The sequence below is a fragment of the Talpa occidentalis genome, unplaced genomic scaffold, assembly GCF_014898055.3.
Source record: "Talpa occidentalis isolate TD23 unplaced genomic scaffold, MPIMG_talOcc4v2.1 talOcc4.9, whole genome shotgun sequence".
Lineage (NCBI taxonomy): Eukaryota > Metazoa > Chordata > Mammalia > Eulipotyphla > Talpidae > Talpa > Talpa occidentalis.
Window position 1 is genome coordinate 36,652,373 of NW_023605305.1, and position 12,942 is coordinate 36,665,314.

Sequence of the window (12,942 nt, forward strand, 5' to 3'; positions counted from 1 at the left end):
ACCTTTGGCTCTAGAAGGGTGCTGCAGTTTTGTTCCCCAATCAACCTCGGGCCCACACAGTGATTCCCCTCCATGGCATTCACTCTGCTCATGTGCCTCGAGTGATGGGGCGTCACTGCTCACCGTGTTAAATCCTTCACTTTGGAAGCAGTGTAAAGCAGGAGGGAAATTCAGCCAGCACCTGATAGCCACAGAAGCCTTTCAATTTGAACTTTTGATGATTTCCAAATGACTTATACACTTGGTATGTTAAAAAATAGGTGTTCATTTGTTACCTGCAAATTTTGAATCATACCACTCTATTTTGTAAATCTGTTAGTATTTTCTCATTTTTTAATACACTGGGCAGCTGAACTGAAAGAGAAAACAGGATGCGGCTGGGTCCACAATCCCTGTCCCAGAGGGTCTGACAGTGATCAGGACTTTCCTTTCTGGCCTCTCATCTGTGCATTTATAGTGTTTCTGTTCCCTGTGGAGGCTCCAGAGAGCACTGGCTCGGCTGTGCCCTGCTGTTCTTCACATGGTGAAGCCAGGACCGGAGGGCTTTCTCTGAAAAGGAGACTCAAGGTTACTGCCTAGTGCCAACCGCCAGAGCCCTGCAGTTTGGGAGAGGAGGGTAGGGGGTGTGGTGCCCAACCCAGGTGTCTTGGCATCTAGAAAGCCCTGCTCCACGAGAAATGGTGGAAACTTCCCTGCACAGACTGCACACAGCAGTCTGCCCCACTACACAAGCCCAGGGAGCATCTTCCATGGCCTTTCATGTAAATGCCCCCCTGTGGGGTTATGCTATATGGGGGCGCTGATGCAAAGCCCCACCCCAGAGAGCATCCCATCATGAGCTAATGCCACAGCAAGGGGCTGAACCCCAGATCGCTAAAGGTTGGGTTACAGGGAATTCACAGACAACAGCTCACGATATGTGTCCCTCTCTCAACGTGACCTCTTTGTCCTTCAGCCTGATAGCCTTTGCCTCTATTTACACTAAATAGACCCAGCACCATTTGCTGGTTCCTGTATTTTGGGCAAACCGAGCTGGAGGCCCTCATAGCCAGTCTGAGCAGGTAGCTGTCCCGGTGGTGGTCACACACAAGGCCCTGTCCTTCCAACAAAGTTTAGCAAACAGCTTATCTCCCACAAACATGTGAGGCAATGTTTACAAAAGATCATTCTATCCCTTCCACAGATGCTGGGGTGCCCATGTGATCAGCCCGTGCCTGAGAGGAGATTCCTCTCCTCTTGTTTCCTGTCCTCTTCTGCTGCTCCCCTCTTTGGGGGAAAACCACACTGGTGTCCCTTCTTTGGTGGTGAGGGGAGAACAAGACTCTCCAGTGGCCTTCCCCTTGGCTTTCATGTCTCCAACTTTCAAGACATCTTCACAGTTTCTTTGGGAGGTGTTATGGGGCTTACTTCATATATGAGGCAACTGAAGTAGAGAGAAGTAAGGCATCTTAGCTAAAGTTGTGAAGTATGTTGGTGTCTGGGCTTGGGGGCTCAGGGTCCTACCTCTTAAAGTTCCTTCTGAATTGCCTTATTTGTTTTTTAATTTTTTAATTGTTATTTATTTATGCATTCAAGAACTGGGGTATACCCCAGAGGTACAGAGGTGAGAGGATTCACCAGAGACAGAGCGGGGAACAGAACAGGCAGACTGATGAAATACACTGCTGAGGGGAGCAGTGGGCAAGACAGGAGAGGTCTGCTGTGCCATGTGGATCAGCTCCCTGGCCAGGGGTTGAACTCAGGCCACAGCTGTGATAGCATGATAGTTCTGAGACTTAACACCTAGGGGGTTAAGAGAGGCCCTGAACTGCTTTATTTGTGATAACCATTCATTAAGAAAGACTCCTGAGTTTTAATATGAATAGATGAATGCATGGTGGAGGGAGGGAGGGAGGGATGGATGGATGGATGGATGGATGGATGGATGGATGGATTCATGCACGGGTGGATGAGTAAATAGCTAGATTTATAGATAGATGGAGAAAAGATAGCTAGACAAGTGAATACACAGGTGGATAGACAGATAACTGTATAAGTATGGACAGTTCTTGAAGGATACATGAGAAATGATGGACAATAATTGCCTCTGGAAAGGAATGGGGAATCTGAGTGAGAGATGACTTTTTATTTACTTTACTTTTTCTGACCTGGTGGAATGTTCTTTTTGTGCACATTTTAGTTTTTAAAATTCTCCTTTTGGGGCCTCCCCTGGTGGCGCAGCTGTTGAGCGCTGGGCTGCGAAGCTGCCTGCAGCCTCTGCAGTGCAGGTTCGATCCCCGGCCACCGGGTGAGGGTCCCACATGGCGCACAGACCTCTCCTGCAGTGCCCGCTGCTCCCCTCAGCAGTGTACTTCGGTCCTTCTGCCTGTTCTGCTCCCCGCTCTGGCTCTGGTGAATTCTCTCACCCTCCCATGCTTCTGACTGTACCCAGTGCTTGTAAAAATAAATAAATAAATCTTTAAAAAAAAAAAGATTTAAAAAATAAATAAATAAATAAATAAATAAAATTCTCCTTTTGGACCAGGAAAAAGACTAATTAATACAAAGTAAAAATCAAATCAACCAGCAACTATAAACCAGATACACACTAGGGCGGCGGGGGGGAAGGGGGTGGCGGCTGGGAGAGGAAGGATAAGTGTTAAAATAAGGCGGGGGGGTGCAATTGTATGGGGAATACAACCAAAATGAAAATGCATACATTGTGCAAAAATGAAAAATGATGTAAGAATTATGTAAAATAAAATATTAAAAAAAAAAGAATAAAGCTGCCAAGGCTCACTCTCAAAAAAAAAAAAAATTCTCCTTTTCTACTTCTTTGCCTCTCTCTCCCTGTGTGTCTATTCAGGGAAGAGCAGAAGCTGGCACTCTAGTAAAATTGCAGAAGTTTCCTAGGGAGAACCCACTGCCCTCTCCTCTTCAAGAACAGCCTCCTCCAGGTGAAACAAACCCATGGGTTCTCAGATTCACATGCAGCTCGAGCTTATACTGAAATGCGCAACTGGAAGGTGGGTGACACTCAGCCTTTAACATCCGAGAGCCCATATGGCTGCCTTGATTCAGTGCCCAGAGAGCCTGTCAGTAGAGGAGGGCATGAAAGTGTTTATTTCATGTGTACCTCATTCCCCCTTTTCCAGAATACTCACTGGCTTCCCTTCAACCACAGGTCCTTAACACATGCTATTGCCTCTGCCAAAGTCATCTACCCTGTTTCATGTCCACTTATCCTTCTGTGCTCAGCTCAGGTCAATGTTGCCACCTTAGGCAAGGCTTCCTGGTCTACTTGAATTGACTCTGTCCTATTGTACACACGCATATAGAGACTGTCCTTCATAGCTCTTACCCCAGTTACAAAGAGCTTGCATTTATTTACATGGTAACTTTTAAAAATATCTGTATTATTCACTGAACTATATGCTTTGTAAAGCAAGGAATGTATCTTTTTTAAAAAATCCACTTTTTTTCAGGTCCAATTTATGTACAACAGATGTACCCATTTTACACTTCGATGTTGATGAGTGTTGAAAATGTGGGCCTTCCTGGTGGCGCAGTGGGTTGAGCACAGCACTGTGTAGCTGTCTGCAGCCTCTGCAGCGCCGGTTCAATTCTGGCCTGCCAGGGAGATACCCACATGGTGCAGCAGACCTCTCCTGTCTCATCTGCTGCTCCCCTTAGCAGTGTACTTTGGTCTGTCTGCCCATTCTGCTCCCTGCTCTGTCTCTGGTGAATCCTCTCACCCAGCCCGCGCCTCTGGCCTGTACCTCAGTGCTTGTATAAATAAATAAATCTTTAAAAAAAAAAGAGAGAAAATGGGCACAAAAATTTACACACCTGTGCAAATATCACCACGATCAAAATACAGAACATTTCCATCATTTGGATGAACATTTTTTCAACTGAAAAGTTTCTGCCTCTAGCCCCAAGCAACTGTTCTAAAATTATCTAGAGATTCATTGCCTTTTCTAGAGATTCATATAAGAGGAATCATATAGTAGGTATTCTTTTCATCTGGCTTCTTCCACTCAATGTGATATTTTTTTTTAGACACATTGTGGTGTATACCAGTAGTTTTGTCCTCTTTATTGCTGACTGATACTACTCTCTGATTCATTTGTGGTGTTACCTGTCTGTCCAGGTTCTGGAGGGTGGGGTCCCATCTTCTGAGGTTGCTCACACTTGATTGGGCCCTGGCACATGGGGAACCTTGGTGGGACACAGTCTGTTTTCCCTGACTGAGGGCGCATGAGGGTCAGCTCTGCTCCCACACTTGATGGTCATCCCATCACTCACCCTGACAGCCTTCCTCTTCTCCCCTGTAGGCTGACCTTCTGGTTTGGGGAGCCCAGCACAGCTGCATCCCTGCAGTATCACTCTGCTGTTTCCCACAGCCATGGAGAGATCTTCTGGGTCAGCCATGATGCTGTGGGGCAATCATGGGCAGATCATTTCAACACCTTGAGCTGTGTGGAAAGGTGACTGAGGATTCATGAGGGTTCCTGAGGGCCTACTATGTGTTATGGGCTTTATAAGTGGGCACATGTGTTTGAAAATGATGTGTGATAGAGAAATAAGATACAGTATGGGGACTGTTAATTCAATCATCTAACTTCACCCCACACTGTTATACTCACCTTGGGTACCCGGGGCTCCACTTCTTTCTTTGGTTCTTTTGCTTTCTTTATCTGTCAGATGTGGGCTTGCACTAGAATTCCCTATGGTGCTCTCTATCTTGAAACTTCTTGGTTTAAGGCACTGGAATACCAGGGATAGATGCCTATCTGAACATCCAATATTGGGAAAAACTGTGTGATGCATTTAGAAAACAATTGACTTTTCTGAAAATTCTCTTCCTGGGTAAAGGAATCAACTCTAGTTTCCAAAACAAACCCATGTTTTTGCATTACTAAGCTAACATCTATAGCTATTCTTGAGCTCATGGCGGGCAATAGTAGGGCTCCTTAATTCAGGGTACTGGCTGTGCCACAAGACATGTTTTTTTGCTGGCACCCCAATCTCTGATGGGGGAAAGGTATGCCCAAAGTGCTAGTAGAGTAGGAACAGCATTCCCCTTGGTAAGCCAGTAGTTTAGTTCAAGCCACCTCTTCAAACCATGTGCCCCATTATAGATGGAGGAAATTCCTGAGGGCCTACTATATATTATGGTATGTGTTTGTGTGTGTGTGTGTGTGTATGTATAATTATTCTCATCATCTACTTCAACTCCCTTGCTTAACTGATGAGCAGAGGGAGGTCCAGTGAGATGATTTGACTTGCCCAGAGGGACACAGCAGGCTGGTGGACAGCAGAGTCTGTTACCCTGGTCTCCTGACTCCCAGGTTAGAGATTTCCTGGTGCCACACATGCCCAGGGCAGAATGGGGACTGCAGCAGAGACAAGGAAACAGAGAATTGAAAACAAAGCTATTTCAAACCACTGGCTCCAGTATCTGGAATTCAGAGTAAAAGACAGTTCTGGGAACTGGTGATTGGCAACTGTTTCACAACCGACCTTAAACTGGCACAAGCTGGGTCCCTTTCCTGTGACCTTGGGCAGCCTCAAGGACAAATTTCAGAGTAGTCTTTCTGTGAAACAGAGTACCTCCCTCTGACTATTAAAGACCCTCATTCTACAATAAGACCCAAATACTCCAGACAGTAGTTTTCAGTCAAGTAGTTTTCAGCCCTGTTACTGATGGCCCACAGACAGAGTCATTTATGGAGAGTTCAGCTAAATTAGTAAGTTACCTTTGTTACCTTTAGTCATCCATCACAAATTATTTTCCCATTTTATCTTTGTCAAAGACAAAACATGCAGATGCATGTGGGATAATAAGAGAATTGATGGTACCAACGTCAAGTGCCTGCCACCCTGCAGGGGTTATGCTCGATAACGCGTGACATAGCAGCTCATTGAATCCCCCCACCAATGCTTGGAGGGCTTCTCTATAATCACCCCCATTTCACAAGTGCAGGGAGCAATGCTTAGGGATCTTTGTGCTAAGAAGCAATGGAACTGGGAAACATGAGCCCCTGAGCTGTGAGGAGAGGACCCCTCCATTAATCTGTGCAACTTCTCACTGAAGTTAGAAGAATAACCACTCAAGTGTCTTAAACATAGAGCTCTTGACTGCCTCTGAGGTCTTGACAGAGAGCGAATCTTCCACCTAAGGGTTCTTTTCTAGGTTTGAGGGAGCTGAGGAGCTATATAGAGTGAAGATGAGATCCAGGAGACCCCCAACCCTTCTGGGACCCAAGGCCCCCAGCATTGTGCAAGGACATGTTTCCCATGAAGGGAGGCTGGGCCAGATGACCCATGAGGAAGACAGTGGATCTGTCAGCCCAGGGGTTTGTGAGCCAGGCTGACATGGGGTCAGACCCAGATTCTGCCATATAAATGCTGTATGAACTTGACCAAGAGTTTCATCTCTGAAGCCTTGTTTTTTACCTGTAAAATGAGGCCAATACAGCCAACCTCAGTGTTACTTCAGAGGATTCATGGAGAGAAGATGGAGTCTATTGCCTGAAAACAATTGGTGCTTAATAACTAAGAGCTACCATCCTTGTTACTTAGTGGGTGATGTGCCAAGATTACCTCCTTGGCCATAAACCTGAAATAGTCTATTTCTGCCTCACCTACCAAGAGCCTGGAGGACAAATATGATCAGGCTTTGGCTATGGCCCTTGTCATCTCATGTACAAGCTTCCAGGTCCAGAGTAGCCCTCTGTGGGTCACTGCCCCCCATTCACAATCAGGGAATACCTGTGCTTCCTCCATCTGTCAAGGACTTGGGGCACCCCTCCCCTTGCAGGACAATGGTGCTGTGCTCTACAGTTGATGTGAAGATGACAAGCAATTCAAGGCCACAGTAACTGAGAAAAAATGAAAGAGATGAGGGAGACCTGTGGATGGTGACCTTGCTGGCAGGCAGGACATGTAGTGGGTGAAGGACATAGGGACTTGTGTCACACTGGCTCTGTCCTTCTCTCTCTGTAACTTGGGGCAAATAGGAGCTTTCTCTGAGCCTCACTTTTCTCACATGTAAAATGGGAATACTAATGGCTCCTCCTTCAGAAGTTTGTATTTAGAGGTGATTGAACGAGGTAATATACGTAAAGCACAGGTCCTGACTCAAAAGAAGTGGCTAAATAAAACTTAGCCACATTCATCACAATTACAATTATCTCTGAGAAGTAAAGTGTTCATCTAGTTCTATTGAAGATCCTGTACCTTGCAATCCCTTGCCACTCAGTGGGGTCTGAGGGGGGTTCTGGGTGCCAGGTTGCAAGTGTTGCCACATGCAGGAGCAGAGTCATTCCCAGCCTCTTCCCAGGTCTTGTGCTGGGCTAACTGCTCCAGAATGAGGCCTCTCCAAGCAGCCTCTTCGAAGCCTGGACAGAACTCAGAAGCAGAAGTAGCAGGATATGGCCTCCAGGGGGCAGCATGAGTCTGGGAAACCCCAGCTGACTGCAAGGCTGGGAAAGGAGAGAACCCAAGAAATAATCCCCAGACCCTGGAAAGGGGGCTGACCTGCTGCATCCATACTGCCTGCACTGTGGCTGCAAGAGGGGGGAAGCAGAAGGGCACTGAACTAGGAGGTCTGATCCACTTGCACATTCCCTTCTCTCCAGCCAGCCTTTTCCATTCTCTTTGGTAAATAGGGGCTTCACTGGGGTAAGAACCATGGGGGTTCAATGAGACACATTCCCAGGCTTCTGGGGAGCATGTGAGGCCAGTGAAGCCTGCAAGTGGCCAGGCCAGGGATTAGGGTCAGCGGGTGGGGGGACCATCATGCTGGACTCCAGCCCCCTCCTCGGGAATGTCTTAGCATTACCCTTGGACACCCCTGGCCTCTGCAAGAGGTGGCTCAGTCCTCCTGATCAGAGACTTTGTCACCAGTAGACAGTCACCAAAGGAAAATCTATTTTGGGATAATGAAAATATTCTGAAATTGACTTGGTGGGGATGACACAAGTCTGTGAATATACTAAAGCCATTGGATTGTATACTTTAAGTGGGTGAATTGTATGGGATGTATATTATATTAAAAAAAAAACAAACTTGAGAAATAAAAACAAAAAACAGTGTCCATGTGGCTATGGTTCAAACCCAAAAAGGCTGAGAATAGGAGGCAGGCCTGGGTCCTAGACTCCCTGACATTCAGACTCCTTCAACTACTTGGAAGCTAGGCCTTCCAGCTCAGCCTCAGTTTACCTACATGAAACATGGATCTCCTTCATTTGGCCTCATTGGCAAATTGTAAGAATTCCCTAAGATCCTGTGGGAGAAAGAATGAAAACCTGAATGAACAGCACAAATGTCAGTGGTTACTTGGAACAACAGCCACGTGCTATCTTGCTTTAGGATCAAAAATTGGGATCGGTGCAGAGTGAGCCTCTGACCACACTGTCTCTCTCTCCCACTAGTCAAATAAGATTCAAATAGTCCATTTGAATGATCCCTGGGATGACCTTGTAAATCACACGGTCTCTCTCAGTGGTGTCTCTCTTTGCTTGGTCTCCTCAATCTATTTCAACTCTATTCTTGTCTGTCTCGGTTTCTTGATTATTCAAATGAGTTATTACAATGGCTTAGAAGCCAGAAATTTCTTCCCAGATTCCCAAGTCCAGAACTGGCTGAAGAATTCTCCTCCTTCGGATTTCAGTGGATTGAGAAATGCCAAGTCTGCCCCTGTGCTCTGCCCAGTCTTTCTACCCCCTAAGATTTCTATTCTCCCGGTAGGGCCCACGGGATAAAGCATCAGCATCCTCTCCAGCCTGCAGAGATAAGGAAAGAGGTCACTCAAATGGCCTTAAGCAAATCTTTACTGTCTTTTGGTCAATGTGGCATTTGTCCAGGATGTGGACAGATTAGTAACAGGGAAACAAAGAGACAGTGGCATAATAATATGGAGAGTTCTTGGCAGAGAGCGGCCTTGCAGGCAGTCTTACTACCCCCTTTCTAGACAGTGCTCCCTTTCAGAGTCTTCCCGGTCTGCCTGCCCTATTCCCCTGCTCATGACTCAGCCCACAGCAGTGGAGACAGCAGTTCTGTGTCTTCCTGCAACTAGAAAGAGATCTCAGAGTGTGCCAGTCTGGGCAAGTGCCTTCCTCTCTGAGCCTCCATTTCCACATTTGTGTAATGGGCCAGTTCCGGGAGAAGGGAAAAAATTGATGAGGGAGTCCAGGGCAGGCTGTGTTCTTGCTACTTAGTAGATGTCGACCCCAACCTCCCACCAAATCTCCAGGCTTTCTAGAATGTGATTGCTCTGTGATCAACAAATCTAGACTCCTCAAGAAGGGTAAATTGAACTTGTAGCTTGACTAGAAATTGCACTTCTGGAACTTGAACCTGTGGAAATGAAAAGCACAAGGATCCACATGCATGGCTGATCATGACTACATTGGTTGCATTTGTGGAGAAGGAACTGGTGCTCCCCTTAAAATTGGTCTATATCATTTGGGGGGGCTGATGAAACTATGGTATACCCATTGTTTTGGATTAAGTACCTATGAACAATAATGACTTTTTTCTCTTCTGTTTACCTGGAGAGATGACTATGATGCATTCAGTGAAAATGTATGCAGGAAAATATATGTAACATGACTTTCAAAAGAAAGTGAACCCCCTTCCTTTTTCTTTCCATGTTTCTATGAACCTATCAAGAGATGTGGAACGACCCAGCCAGCTGAATCACTGCTCAACTGCCAACGGGGGGCAGAAGGAAGACTTGAGGGGGAGAAAAGAGATTTAAGAGTTTGTTAAATTCATTTCTATTCATCTCTGAACTTTTGGTTTTATTCTAAACATGTGTCTCTTTTTTGTGCAATGATATAAAGTTGTGAGAAAGTCACCACACAGCAAAATTCTTAGTGAATGGAATGAGTGAGTGGAAGAAGTCTGATAATTCTACCTTTCCACTCTTGAAATGACACATGTGTTCATATCTGGATTCTCTGCCAAAAGGCAAATTACCTCCTAGAGGGGCTGATAAAGCCAACAGTGACACTGATGAGGAATCTGAGACTTGTCGGCCTCTGACGTGTGAGTGCGTGTGCTGCGTGTGTTTGGGGGAAAGTGGAAAGTGCTACCTGTCAGATACCTTCTGTGCCTAGCAACGTGCTAGGTGTCTGTGCATACACACCTGAACGCAGACACACTCCTTCAGCGTCGTGATGAGCAGCATCTAATGGACAAGGAAGCTAAGGCTGAAATCTTATTGAAGGCTACAGCCCCAAAGTCTGAGCTGGATGCTGATGCTGACAACCTGACAGTAGGGTGATTCCAAAAGTAGATAATGGGAAACTTCTGCTTTAAACCACCCCCCCCCCCATGATAATAATGGAAGCAGTCAGGGTGTGAGCAATGAATGAGTCTTAGCTTCATCCTTGCCAGACCCTTTGCAAGGTCTTTAGATGCTTATCTCCATTAATGCTCACAGGCCCCATTATGGCTCCCGTTTAATAGATGAGAAAACTCAGCTCAAGGAGGATCAGTGAATTGCAGAAGGACACAGACATGAAAACGAAGAGGAGAAATGTGAATCATGGCAGTCTAAACTCTAAGCCTGCCTCCCTCGACTCTTGGGGCACACAGGCTTAGCATCCAGATGTCTGGGATGACCTGAAGCCAGTGTTACCCCTGAGTCTCATTCCAGCTTGTCAGGCAGACCAGGGAATGGAAGCAAGATGAGACTGCAGTCTGCCTTTACCTGAAGTCAGAAGGCTAGCGTGGAAGTCACTGTTTGGGGTTCCGGGACTGTGTCTTCTTGGACGCAGGCCGAGCTGACTTCCTGCCTTCCACATCCCCCCCAGGCCTCAGTGGCCTGGCTCCACAGTGTTCAGGGATTTGCCAAGGACCTGGCCATTGTCATTTATCTAAGACAGCGGGAGGCAGAATCAGCCACTTCTTGACCTGAAACATTATTGATTTAGTATTTCAATTTAAGTGGGCTTACTGTTTAAGAAGAAGAAAAAAAAGCAACAACAAACCAAACAAACAAAAAATTTCTTACTAAGAGGAAATCTACTGCCATATCTGGAGAATGGCATGGCTTACCGTAGGAGGTTCCTGTAAAGGGAAGGTGACAAGACAGCCAGACATGCTAACAGAAGCCCCCAAACAGGCGTTCAAAACCTGCCTGCTAAACCGGGAGCGAGTGTCTGAGAGGCAGTCAGCCCTTGACATCTATCTAGATGGCTCCTGAACCCCACGAGAAGGCCGGAGAGAAGAGGCGCCACCCCCGTGCCTGGGTGCTGCTGGTTCTGACTCAGAGTGGGGGCTTCTGGGAAGCGCCCTCTAGGCAAGCCCTTTCTCCCTGCCCTGGTGTCACCATGCAGCTCCCACACCACCTCAAGGACGGCTGTGCTCACCGCTTCTCCCTGGAAGGTGCTCGGCCAGAGGACCTGTCTTGCACAGTGACCGTCAGCCCAATGCCCTGTTCCTCAGATTTCTCAGGGGTCTGCTCAGAGAGCCTCCTCAGGAAAAGGGGGTAACATTACCTTTATAATATTGCTGCTGAGAAGGGGAGTGGAATTAGGGGAGACAAATGCTGTGCCTTTTCTGTTATCTGATTTTTATTTAATAGAGGCAATATTTACATATTGCTTAACAACAACAATAATAATGATAATAATAATGAAGAATTCTCTGAGATGGTTTTGCATCCCAGCACACTGTCCAGCCAGCAGTCAAGGTGTCCTGCCAGGGGAGGACAGCTCAAGTGAGCAGAGGATGCCAACCCTCAGCATGGCAGGGAGAGGATCTGCTGCCCTAAGCAAGGCAGGGGCAACTCTCCACTGCAGCCTGAGCCTGGGGGGTTAGGAAACTGGCTTGGGTTTCTGTTCTCCCAGACCCAGAGACACCATACAGCTTGTCCTGGGTTTTTAACTTGGGGCTGAGAATGTGCCACCTGGGTGATCTTGGCGTGTACTTGACCCCTCCGCCTTCATGGTACAAACTACCTTAAAGCCTGCCTGACCACATACTACATGGTGCCCTGTGCCACAGGCCAGGCTGGGGTCTTGGTGGCCAATTTGCTGTGCAAGTTTGGGCAGATCATGATCCCTTCCTGGATCCCGTTCCTCTCACTAGATCTGTGTTCCCCAGTTAAGAGCCCAGACAGATGTTTGTAAACTACAACTTGCTTTTGGATCAGCTGCTAATATTTAAAAGCCAGGTAATCCCACTTAGAAATCCAGGTGCTGCCTGCGTTCTGAGACACCGACACTTCTAGACAGCCCTGGGGCCATGTGGAACTATCCCCAGGAGCTGGGCAGGACCACTTAATCTGCAGCACAATGCCATAATTTCGGGGTGTTCAGAAGTAGGGCTCACCATGTAGGCTTTTAGTTGTTAGGTGTTAGTACTCACAAGAGCTGTGCTTCAGGGATGAGGAAACTGAGGCACAGAGGGATTGGATGACTGGCCCAGGTCATAGAAACATGGTGGAAATGTCAGAACTAGAATCCATGTAGTCTAGTTCTGTGGGTGTGTTGTGCTGCCTCTCAGCTAGAGAGTTAAGCACTGTGTTGGATGCTGGAGAGACATATGGAGGCTGAGTGAGACAAGAGGCTAGTGTTTACCCTTCCTTTGCTCGGGCAGGGCTTGGGGAGGGATAACCCTAGTCTCTTGTCTATCCCTGGCCAGAGGCAAGGATGAGTGTGTGGGACTCACTGGAGGTGAATGATGCAGAGCCCATCCCTGCCCCCATCACAATGATTGTTGACTATGGCAGCAGCTCTGGCCCTGGGTGACCCCCAGCTGGCCCTGGGCAGCCCCAAGGTTCAGGGGTGCAGGGGAGCCCTGTATTGGCTCTCTGTTTTGGATTGGCAGAGGTACATACCTGCCTCCCCAGTCACTCCAGCCCTCCTGTTTACCCTGCAAACAGTCAAATGCTCCACACTATCATTTAGAGGCCAGGGGGCGGCTGCCGCGGGGCACCAGGCG

At 47.3% G+C, this 12,942-nt stretch overlaps 1 long non-coding RNA gene across 2 annotated transcripts; it reads right to left on the bottom strand.

The window, feature by feature from the left end:
- Positions 1 to 326: 326 nt before the first annotated feature.
- LOC129145130 (uncharacterized) lies at positions 327 to 12,638 on the bottom strand. Of its 2 annotated transcripts, none has more exons than XR_008550231.1 (4): positions 10,139 to 10,162; positions 4,629 to 4,775; positions 4,288 to 4,417; positions 327 to 549 (listed from the first exon to the last, which is right to left on the bottom strand). It is a non-coding gene; the product is annotated as an uncharacterized LOC129145130 (long non-coding RNA). The 2 variants fall into 2 exon arrangements; XR_008550230.1 differs by lacking the exons at positions 327 to 549; positions 4,288 to 4,417 and adding exons at positions 10,706 to 10,908; positions 12,367 to 12,638 and having other exon boundaries at positions 4,729 to 4,749; positions 10,139 to 10,180.
- Positions 12,639 to 12,942: the final 304 nt, after the last annotated feature.